The sequence below is a fragment of the Petaurus breviceps genome, unplaced genomic scaffold (genome assembly GCF_028583685.1).
Source record: "Petaurus breviceps papuanus isolate PSGF00001 unplaced genomic scaffold, PetGlider_PUasm1.0 174, whole genome shotgun sequence".
NCBI lineage: Eukaryota > Metazoa > Chordata > Mammalia > Diprotodontia > Petauridae > Petaurus > Petaurus breviceps.
The window spans coordinates 36926536-36937346 of NW_027185761.1; the positions used below are offsets into that span (position 1 = coordinate 36926536).

A 10811-nucleotide genomic window follows, 5' to 3' on the forward strand; every position below is an offset into this window, starting at 1 on the left:
TGGGTATCCATCTTGACACCTCAGATATAAAGGAAGGCAAAATACTATCCTTAATCTCAAGGAACTCATAATCTAATAGGGGTGAGAAATATGAAAAAATGTATAAACAGTATGTAGACAGTTTTCTTTAGAAATAATAGAGGGAAAGTGTTACCTTTAAAATACGTAAGCTTTTCAAGGTATAAATAGGATGAATAGGGGCAGCTAGGAGGCAACATGGATAGACCAAGTCTGGAATCAAGAGAAGTTGAGTTCAAATTTGTCCTCAAATAGATTGTGTGATGCTGAGTATGTCACATAATGTCTCCTTGCTTCAGTTTCTTCATCTGAAAAATGGAGCTAATAAAAGCACCTATTTCCTAGGGTTATTGTGTGGATCAAATGTGATAAGATTAGTGACATGCTTAGCTCAGAGTGTCTGGCATGTAGCAAGGACTATATAAATGTTAGCGATTACTATAGGAAATCAAGGGGTTATCTCCATATGTGTATCTGCATGGATATGTATATGTATGTTTATACTTAAAGCTAATGGAGCACAGGATAAGCATGCCTGTATCTTAAAATTTATACTTTAACGTAAAAAAAAAAATTCTTGATTTACCTGGGGTGTGTGGGGGGACATCTTAATTCAGTTCTGGGTGAAAAAAAAAACAACACTAACAAACATTGTGATATTATAGTGAGAAACGGAATTAGACTTCAGGAAATTCTAATCAACTGGCAGTTTGCTAAAAAGAAATGTCATATTTTCCATGAGTGCATACAACTTTTGGTAGGATTGCCTGTGAAATAGAGGGGGGGGGTGATAGGAAGTTCTACATACTGAGAAAAAAGGGGTACTTGGATACACATGTTGTGTATGTGTTTGTGAATGTATGATGGAACCAATGACAACTAAATTTAGGTTCCGTTCTTCCAAATTTTCCTATTACTGTCAAGGATACTAACATCCTCTGAGTCACTCAAGATTATCCTCAAATTCTTCCTTTCTCTTACCTCTTATATCCAATCAGTTACCAAATTTTAGCATTTCTAGTATCTTTCATATATGCCCCCTTCTTTTCTCTGAAAACTGCTATCACCCCTAGGGCAGGCCATTATCACCTCAAGTCTAGACTACTATAAAAACCTGATTATAATAATGCTGCTATAAATCTTTCCCTACTCTAATTCATTTTCCATTCAGCTTCCAAAGTGATCTTCCTAAAGCAGAGATCTGACTATGTCATATCCCTATTCAATAAATTCAAGTGGTTCCTTATTAGGTGCAGGAAAAAATAAAATAAAATGCTCTGTTTGGCAGTCAAAGTCATGATCATAACCTGATCTGTTCTTATTTTTCCAATTTTCTTTAACTTTAATCAACTCCACATTCTCTATGATCCAAGGACACTAGCCTTCTTGCTTTTCCTTGCATAAGACACTCTGTTTCCAGATTCCATGAATTTCATTGGTTGATTTATATGCTTGGAATATTCTTCCTCCTTTTCTCTACTTCCTGGCTTTCCTTGCTTCCTTCGAATCTCAGAGGACTTTTATGGTCCCCTTTAACGTTAGTGCCTTCTCTAGCACTGGGATTACCTCCAATCTATGCTCCCTATATAATTTATTTGCATAGCTGTTTGAATGATTTCTCCCCATCAAATACAGGGACTATTCTTTGCCATTCTTTGCATACTCGGCACTTAACATAGTGCATGATAATAATAGATTTTTAATAAATCATTGTTGACTTAACTTGACCATTGATTCAATTCAGTAATTCAATTGAGTAAATATTTATTAAACACCAACTATACCAGACATCAATAATGGTATAATTGAAAACATATAGAAGTTGCAATATCAGTCATATTATTCAAGACAAAAAAAAAAAAGATGAACAATTCCACATTCCACAAAGAATTACTCTTTTTTTCTTATGTTTCTCAATCTTGACACTTCTCAGAAGTGATTGCAAACCACAATTGCATATGTTTTGTATATAACATACTGATCTAGCTGTGGTTCCCTATAATCCAACCTGTGTTTTACTATCTTTAAGTTCAAAATTCTCTCTAAATGTGATTTCAGGCAAAGTCCTCTTCATGCAACTGCAAAATCCTGATTTTTGGCACCTTGCTCTCTGAATTATGAATGCAACCTGGCAACAATCCAAAGAACAGGCAAAGTATGATAAAGGAAATAGAGTGACTGACTGGTGAGGAAATGCAAGAGTTCTCAATATGCCTAGCCTGGGTAAACAACAATAAAGGAGCAAGATAACAGCCCATAAATATTTAAAATGTGTAAACATCACATATGAAAAAGAATTATTAATTGTGGAGCAGGGGCATAGAGCTTGAAATATTATACAGAAATCATAGGTAGAGAAATGGGCTAAACAGATTTATCATTATGAAATATGTATAGCATGAAATATTAATATGAAGTATACTAGCATCTGATGGAAACTTGTAACAAATTGTGGATGTCCCATCACCAGAGATATTGAAAGCCTAGACTTAATTATTGATTAGAAAGGATAGTCTTTCTGTATACCTTAGTTTTAATGGTTTGCATCTGTTTTTCCTAAGGTAAGATTTTAATTTTATATAATATTCTTTCATTAGTGTCCATCTGTTATTTCTCAAAAAAGATTTAGAAATTAAATATCATCAAAGAATAGGATGGTTTTTCTGACACTAGGCATCAATCTTCTGTGCCTGATAAGATTTCTTGAAAAATATCCAATATCTTGACCAAGCTTTACCAGTTAGTTAAGGTATCCATTAATCTGAGGAATCCAGCTGTGCTCTTCTGGAACACCAAAGCAATTTGGACTGATTTAAATGCAAGTAGTAGTTTGCCATGTAGTCCATGCATCACCTAGATTTACAGTATATGTAGCCTTCCCTCTGTTATTGGAAGCCTACTATAATCAACAAATGGAACTGTACACCACAATGCAACCCATCAATCCATCAATGCACCTATCCCCTGAAGATATTCAATAGGAGAAATGGAGTTGTTCATTGTGATTTCCACCCACTGTCACAAATGTATTTGTTTATTGTTTCTCTTTGTGGATTCTTTCCTTCTTAGAAGTGTGGTGAATGTCTTAGCTAAAATAATGGATAAAAATATATTTATCTCTCTGATCTCTCTACACAGGTAAACATATGCATATATAAATACGCAAATGGAAACACACTGATATTTGATATATTTGCCCAAAGTATGATAAATAATTAACATGTAATATGCAGAAATATGCACTAAAATGTTAAAGTAAAGTTAGTTTTTGGAAAAAATGAAAACAAGGTATTCTTGTATTTAATGGTAATTAACGACATAGGGATTATTCATCATGTTTCAAAATAAATAAGGATTTTCATCATAGCAGCATATATTACAGTACCATTGTTTATGTTCAAGGGTAGCCACACATCAGACAAATTAAATTCCAAGTGTTAGAATTAAATTTAAGAGTATGTACACTGTCATTTGTGAATATTTAACAATACAGGATTCCTACTGCTTGAGAGGTTCATAGATCCGTTTCCATGTACTCCAATGAAAATTGCTATTTTTTGAATGACAAAGTAACTTGATTCATCCTCAGTTGTACTGCATGGCAGACTAAAAAAAAATCTAAGATGTGATATTAGGGGATCTAGGGATATGACTCATTTTCTGTATCAGAATTTTTGCATTGCCACATTCCACCATTCAAATAGATGAAAATACGACATAATCTAATGAAGGCCCTCTCTGTTTCACCAGGAGGAGGCTTCCCTTTTGGCCTGGACCCTACACCTCTGGGTCCCAATTCACTCCTTACTTCTTAGAATGCAATTCAAATCAGTTTAACTGATCTAGAGACAAAGCCCATTAAAAAAGTCCAGTCCCCAGTGAACAGAGTTCAAAGAACAGCATGTGACTTCCCAAGGTTTAGCAAGGCCAGCTAGGCAGGAAAAAAAATAAGACTAGATGGGGAAAGAAGTGAAGGAGGGAGAAATTCACCAGTCCTTACTAGTGGCAGGGTAGGCACAGGTGTTCTTTGGTGCACAACAACTTTATAGTCAGATGATTCCTTAAATTAATCAGTGACCCAGAAAAGGCTCCAAATACTAAAGATTAGGCTTGCTTTGTGGTACCAGTTCCCTTTACTTTCAGTTTCACACTGCTAGTACACATCCTCTCTGTGAAGCTCCAACATTCTCAGGTTTCTCCTTGTCACCTCTAGTCTTTCTGGCCAGCAAAAATTACATTTCCCAACATCCCTTGTTATCAGTATTATTCGTTTACACACCTCCCTCCAAAAAAAAGAAAAAGAAAAAAAAGGAAAACCACAGAAAAAAACAATTTTAAATAAATCTTTTTGCTTTGTAATAATGGAGCCCATCATTTTTTTAAAAGATGATGAAAATATTCTATAATTTTCCCACACAAATTGTGCTCTCATATTATAGTATGCACACAGCTTCATGACATCTGCTTTATTTCATGTTCTTATAGCCCTCAAGTTGTTCCCATCTTCAACATATTGCAACAATAATTAAGCTTATTCAAAAGTATATTGTGTATTTAATTAAGGAAACTACTCTTACCAGGAAATTTAGCTTCTTTTATTTTCTGTATGAAATTTCGCTGCAGGCTTAGGCCCAGATCATTGTTCACAGTTTACAGCACCTGAAGAGAGATTAAAAAGTTGTAAATTTGGAAATAAATGTAATCTTAAGAGAGACTACTCAAACATTACCATTTTTGCTTTATTCCTTGAATAAAAATCACTTTCACGTCCCTTTTCTTTCTTTTTTTTTCATTTTTCAAATGCTTTATTAACTTCTTATTTACATCACTAATTTCTGCCAGATTTTGAGTTACAAATTTTCTCCCCCTTTTTCCCCCAATCACCACTTCAAAATAGCAATCCCCTAAGATATCCCCTCCTCCAATCTGCTCTGTCCCATATCTTCTCCCATACCCCCTTCGACTTTTCCAGTAGGGCATGGTGGATCTCTATGCCCCAGTGTCTGTATATCTTATTTCCCAATTACATGTAAAATAGTATTAATTATATATATAATGTTAAACATTTGATTTTAAAATTTTGAGTTCCAGATTCATTCCCTTCCTTCCTTGTCACCCACCCTTGTTGGGAAGATAAGCATTTCAGTATAGGTTGTACATGTGTAGCTAATGCAAAACATTAATATTGAAGATATATTGTAAAAGACTGGCTATATTTCTTTCCCTCCCTCCTATCCCACCTCCCACTTGTTCTATTCTCTACTTTGATCCCATCCTTTTTCAAAAGTGAGTGCTTCCAACTTTTCTCCCTCCCAGCCTGCCCTGCCTTCCATCATGCCCCCTCTCATCCCTTTTCCTGATACTTTCCTGGAGGGTGAGATAGCCTATTTAGTGTGTATGTCATTCCTTCCCCGAGCCAAATTCAATGAGAATAAGGTTGACCCATTCCCTTTTGTCTTCCTATGTTTTTTTTTGTTTGTTATTATTTTTGGTTTTGCTTTTTGAAGGGCAATTGGGGTTAAGTGACTTGCCCAGATTCACATGGCTAGTTTTTGTGTTAAGTGTATGAGGTCGGATTTGAACTCAAGTCCTCCTGACTCCACGGCCGGTACTCTATTCACTGCACCACCTAGCCACCTATCCCTTTTGACTTCCTATTCTTACCCTCCATTGTAACCATTTTCCCTTTGTCTCTTCTATATGAGATAGTTCACCCCATTCTGTCTCTCCCCATCTCCTCTCATTATATTTCTGTCTCACCTCTTAATTTCACCTTTTAAGTAACATCCCTTCCCATTAACTTGGTCATGTGCCCTCTATCTATGTATACCTGTAAACATATATACACACATTCACATAAGTATTCATACGTCCATATACCCTCATATATATGTATAATATGTATATATATATATACATATATATGTATATATTCCCTTCAACTATTTTCATACTGAGAAAAGTTTCATCAATTACAATTATTGTTTTTCCGTGTAGGAATGTTACTAGTTCAACTTTGATAAGTGGCTTATGTTTTCTTTTCCCTGTTTACCTTCTCAAGCTTCTCTTGCTTCCTGTATATGAATGTCGAATTTTCTATTCAACTCTGGTTTTTTTCATTAAGAATGCTTGAAAGTCCTCTATTCCACTGAATGACCATATTTTCCCCTGAAACATGATATTCAGTTTTGCTGGGTAGGTGATTCTTGGTTTTAATCCCAGCTCCTCTGCCCTCTGGAATATCATATTCCAGGCCCTTCGATCCCTCAGTGTAGAAGCTGCCAGATCCTGTGCTATCCTGATTTTGTTTCCACAATATTCAAAGTGTTTCTTCCTGGCTGCTCATAATATTCTCTCATTGATCCGGGAATTCCAGAACCTGGCTATAATATTCCTAGGAGTTTTCTTTTGGTGATCTTTTTCAGGAGGTAATGAGTGGATTCTTTCAACCTCTATTTTGTCTTCTGGTTCTAGAACATCAGGGCAGTTTTCCTTGAGAATTTCTTGGAGGATGATTTCTAGGTTTTTTCTTTGATCATGGCTTTCAGGTAGTCCAATAATTTTTAAATTATCTCTCCTGGATCTATTTTCCATGTCAGTGGTTTTTTCCCATGAGATATTTCACATTTTCTACTATTCTTTCATTTGTTTGGATCTGTTTAACATGATCTTGGTTTCTCATAAAGTCACTAGCTTCCCTTTGCTCCATTCTAAATCTGAGGGAATGATTCTCCTCATTGAGCTTTTGAGCTTCTTTTTCCATCTGGCAAATTCACCTTTTTAAGGCATTCTTCTCCTCATTGGCTTTTTGAGCCTCTTTTGCCAACTGAGTTAATCTGTTTTTTAAGGTGTGCTTTTCCTCAGTCAGGCTGTTGACTCTCATTTCATAATATTGTTGCATTGTTCTCATTTTTCTTCCCAATTTTTCCTCCACTTCTCTTATCTGCTTCTTAAGGTTCTCTATGGCCTATAACCAGCTCGTATTTTCCTTTGGAGCTTTTGGTACAGGAGTTCTGACCTCACCTGCAGGCAGAAGCCGATGCTCTCCCAATTACTGGTCCCAAAGTCTGTACTGCACTGACTTCTCACTTTGTCCTTTGCATCTCTGTGTTGATAAATCTGGAAACACCCACAGCTGCAGGTGATCTGGAGTTCCTTTAGCCAGGTCTGTTGAGGTCGCCCTGGGGCTAAAACCTCTGACTCAGGAGGGTCTGGACTCTGCTCCTAGAGCACTGTCCTGGCCCATTCCTGCTGGACTGTCCTCTGCAGGAGGTTAGCTTTTCTGTGTCATTTTGTGGTTTCTATAGCTCCAAAGTTTGTTCAGAGTCCCCTTTTACATGAATTGGGGAAAATGGAAGCTAGAGCCCCGCGGAGGACCTGCTTCTACTCAGCCATCTTGACTCTGCCTCATCCCTTTTCTTTCTTTCCAAAGAAATCAGGTTACAGACCTCTTACACTAAGTCCATTTGCATGGGAACAAAATTATCCCTTAACAATAGTGGTCAATTCTCCTTTGGTACTGCAGAAGAGACCCTGTCCTGGATTTTCATGTAAAAAGAAACTGGTTTTTGAACTTTGGTATAGGTAGCTAAATAAATAAATAATCAAATAAACAGACAACTAAATTAATAAACAAACAAATAAATACAACCAAAATTCAAATCAGTTTCTCATTGAAAATTTCTAAATATATTTTTGTTGTCTTTAAATTTTATTTGTCTAAATAATAGAAGGTAATTTGTAAATATTTCTTTCTGGCATTAGCCATCCTATAGAGTGGACATAGTTGGGTGGCACACTGGATAGAATGCTGGGGCTGAGGTCAGGAAACTTTATTTAAATCCAGCCTCTTCCACTTAACTATCTGACTGTGGCAAATCAGTTAAAGTGCCTTCCTCAGTTTCCTCCACTATAAAATGATGGCAAAAATAGCACAAGATTGTTGGGAGGGTCAGATGAGATAATATTTGCTAAGTGCTTAGCATTTAGCGCCTGATAGAGTAGTTCTGGCATATAGTTCCCTTCTGTTCTGAAACAGGTCTTAACCTTTTTGTGTGTATTTTATGGATCATTTGTATGTGTGTTTCATGGATCATTTTGACAGTCTGGTGAAAGCTTATGAAGCTCTTTTTCAGAATAATATTTTAGATGTATAAAATGAAATGAACGTGATTAAATGGAAATGAATTTTATTAAAATACAATTTAAAACAACCAAACTCATACACCTAAGGTCACCAACCCCTGATCTAATAAATTATTTTATTTTATTTTTATTTTTGGTCTAGACTTTATGATTTCATTATTTTGGGGAAATAACTAGTGTGTAGTCTCTGATTTAGGACAGCTAAGTAACTTATTTGTTGCATTTGGCCTGGGCTAGCTGTCTGGGACAAAAAAAAAAAGGTTGTGTCTTAACCATGGTCAAACTGCCAGTGTGTCAAAGACTTAATGGGAAACCATCTCTTCCTGATACTGGGTCTAGCCCTCTGCATACTAATACCAAGTTAACTCTCTTACTACTATAATCATGGTAGTTCTGTCTTCAATGGGCAAGATGGTTTTCTAAAATTTGATCACTACCAACTTAGAAAAAAAATCTGCATAGAAATCTGTTATCTTATTTTCATCCTTTCCAAAGGTAATGTTGAAAACATATGCTTATGTCTTAAGAGCCAAGGGAAGCCCAAAACTGCAAAGTGGTTTAAAGGCTTTAGGCTACTGGTTGTCTTCAGTTGCTCCCCCATATATCCAATAATAATCAAGCCCTGTATCACTCAGTGTTTTCAGAGAGATTGCCAATTAAGGATCTTTGTGGAAGCTACCATATCTCCTCTGGCCCCAAAGAAACAGTGACTAATATATGCAAGCAACCTACTTTCTTGCTGTTTACTCCTTGACAATCTCTCAGCTTGGCTTCATTTCAAAAACTGTTGCCAAGAAGTATAAACAGATCCCTCTGCCTCCCGAGGGAGCCTCACACGAATGTACTGAAAAGCAGAATTTCACCCCAGGAAGAATGTTAATAGTCCCCATAGCTTTCCAATTGACCAACTGACACTAAACAAAATCTCTTTTCCTGCTTCTTTTCTCTGGATGCTTCATTTCAATCCCATTAGAGCTTACTACTGACAATACAATTTTTTTCTATTCTGTTTGTGGATCACCCACACAACATCCCAAACAGATCTTACTAGGCCCTTACCTACTAACTTCATAGCAGACATATGTTGTATGGTTTATTTCATCTCCTGACAGCATCAAATCTGAAGATATTCATTCAAGGACAGGTCCTTTCTAGATCTGAATATATGATCCTATAACTACTCCCTACTTACTACCCTTCTCAATAGCTTCCCCAACTCCCTGGCCATCCATACAAAGGGTTTTAATTTTTTCTTACCCAGAACTTATACCCTGAGTTACCTCCCTCCACCCTTCTTCTTTCCCCCAACTACACTGGTTAATGCCTCTCTAATGCAAATCTTACAACCAAACATCAATCATGAATCACTTTACTACCTAACATCTGGTTGTTTCCTCCTCAACTTCCCCATGACCCCCTCTACTTTTGGAAGAATGAATCATTCAACTCTTCCATTATTCTTGAATAGGATATATCAATCTACTCTCTTATATATCCACTCACTATCACTATAACTATTTAGACCAAATGTCCATCTTGCCTATGACTCCATTGTGTGCATCCTCTTTCTACATAAGGATGAAAGCTCTTTGAGGGCAAACATTGTCTTTGGTTTTGTCCCTATATCACCAGAGCTTAGTACAGAACTTGTTATGAAGTTGGCTTTAAAAAACTACTTTTTCAGTCATTTTCCATTCATTCTTCATTCAATTATTTACTAGAAGTTAAATCCCAAGCTGGGATTTATCTCTGTAACCTCAGAGAAATAATTAATCTCTCTGGGGGTCAGTTATATCATTTAAAAATGAAGGCACTAGGGGTGGCTAGATGACGCAATGAATAGAGCACTGGCCCTGGAATCAGGAGGACCTGAGTTTAATCCAGTTTCCGACACTCAATACACACACACACACACACACACACACACACACACACACACACACACAGGAAGGTAGCCATGTGACATTCACTAAACCCCTTCTGCCCTACTTTCCCCCCTCCAAAAAGCAAAAAAAAAAAAATTAAGGCACTGGGTTGTGTATGATTTCAAGAGTCCATCCATTTTTCTGTTTGACATTCTAAGTTAACTATTCCATTAAGCAAACAGCTATTAAGTATCTTATGTATAAAAAATAGAAAACAAAAGATTATTTCCTCTCAAGGAGTTTATGTTCTGGGGAATAAATACATGCAAATAAATGACTGCTCAGTTCTTTGAGGAAAGAGAGAGCACTAATGGCTCATGAGGTCATGGAAAGATTTTAGTAGATGATGGCTCAGTTGGTAAAGAAACTCAATATTTTAAGACGTGAACATAATGACAAACTATGTGATCAGCATGGGAGACAACATGAATGAAGGTCAGAAGATGACCATTGGAATGTTGGATTGGAAGATAACCAGGAGGTCATTTTGGCTGGAAACAAGAACCTGAAAGGGGATAATAAGAAATAAGGATGGGAAGGTGTAATGGGAATGCAAATTTGGAAGATCTTCCCTGCCCCTAGGCTAAAGTGCACCTGAAGCCTGGGGTGGGAGGCTTGTTTTTCAGTAGATACTTTTTGATTGGCCAGTGGGTCAATAAGGTTGTTACATTCTCTGAGCCAGGAGAAGGCTATATAAGCCCTGATGTGTAGCTTTGTTTTGGG

The 10811-nt window shown here is 36.6% G+C and overlaps 1 protein-coding gene across 4 annotated transcripts in view; it reads right to left on the minus strand.

Moving 5' to 3' along the window:
• Positions 1–10811, minus strand: part of CHL1 (cell adhesion molecule L1 like) — a 279616-nt gene that overhangs the window by 214503 nt on the left and 54302 nt on the right. For all 4 annotated transcript variants that reach the window (XM_069084078.1, XM_069084075.1, XM_069084080.1 and 1 more), the window contains exon 2: positions 4596–4677. The gene's annotated coding sequence lies outside the window, so the exon portion shown is untranslated. The remainder of the gene's footprint in view (positions 1–4595; positions 4678–10811) is intronic.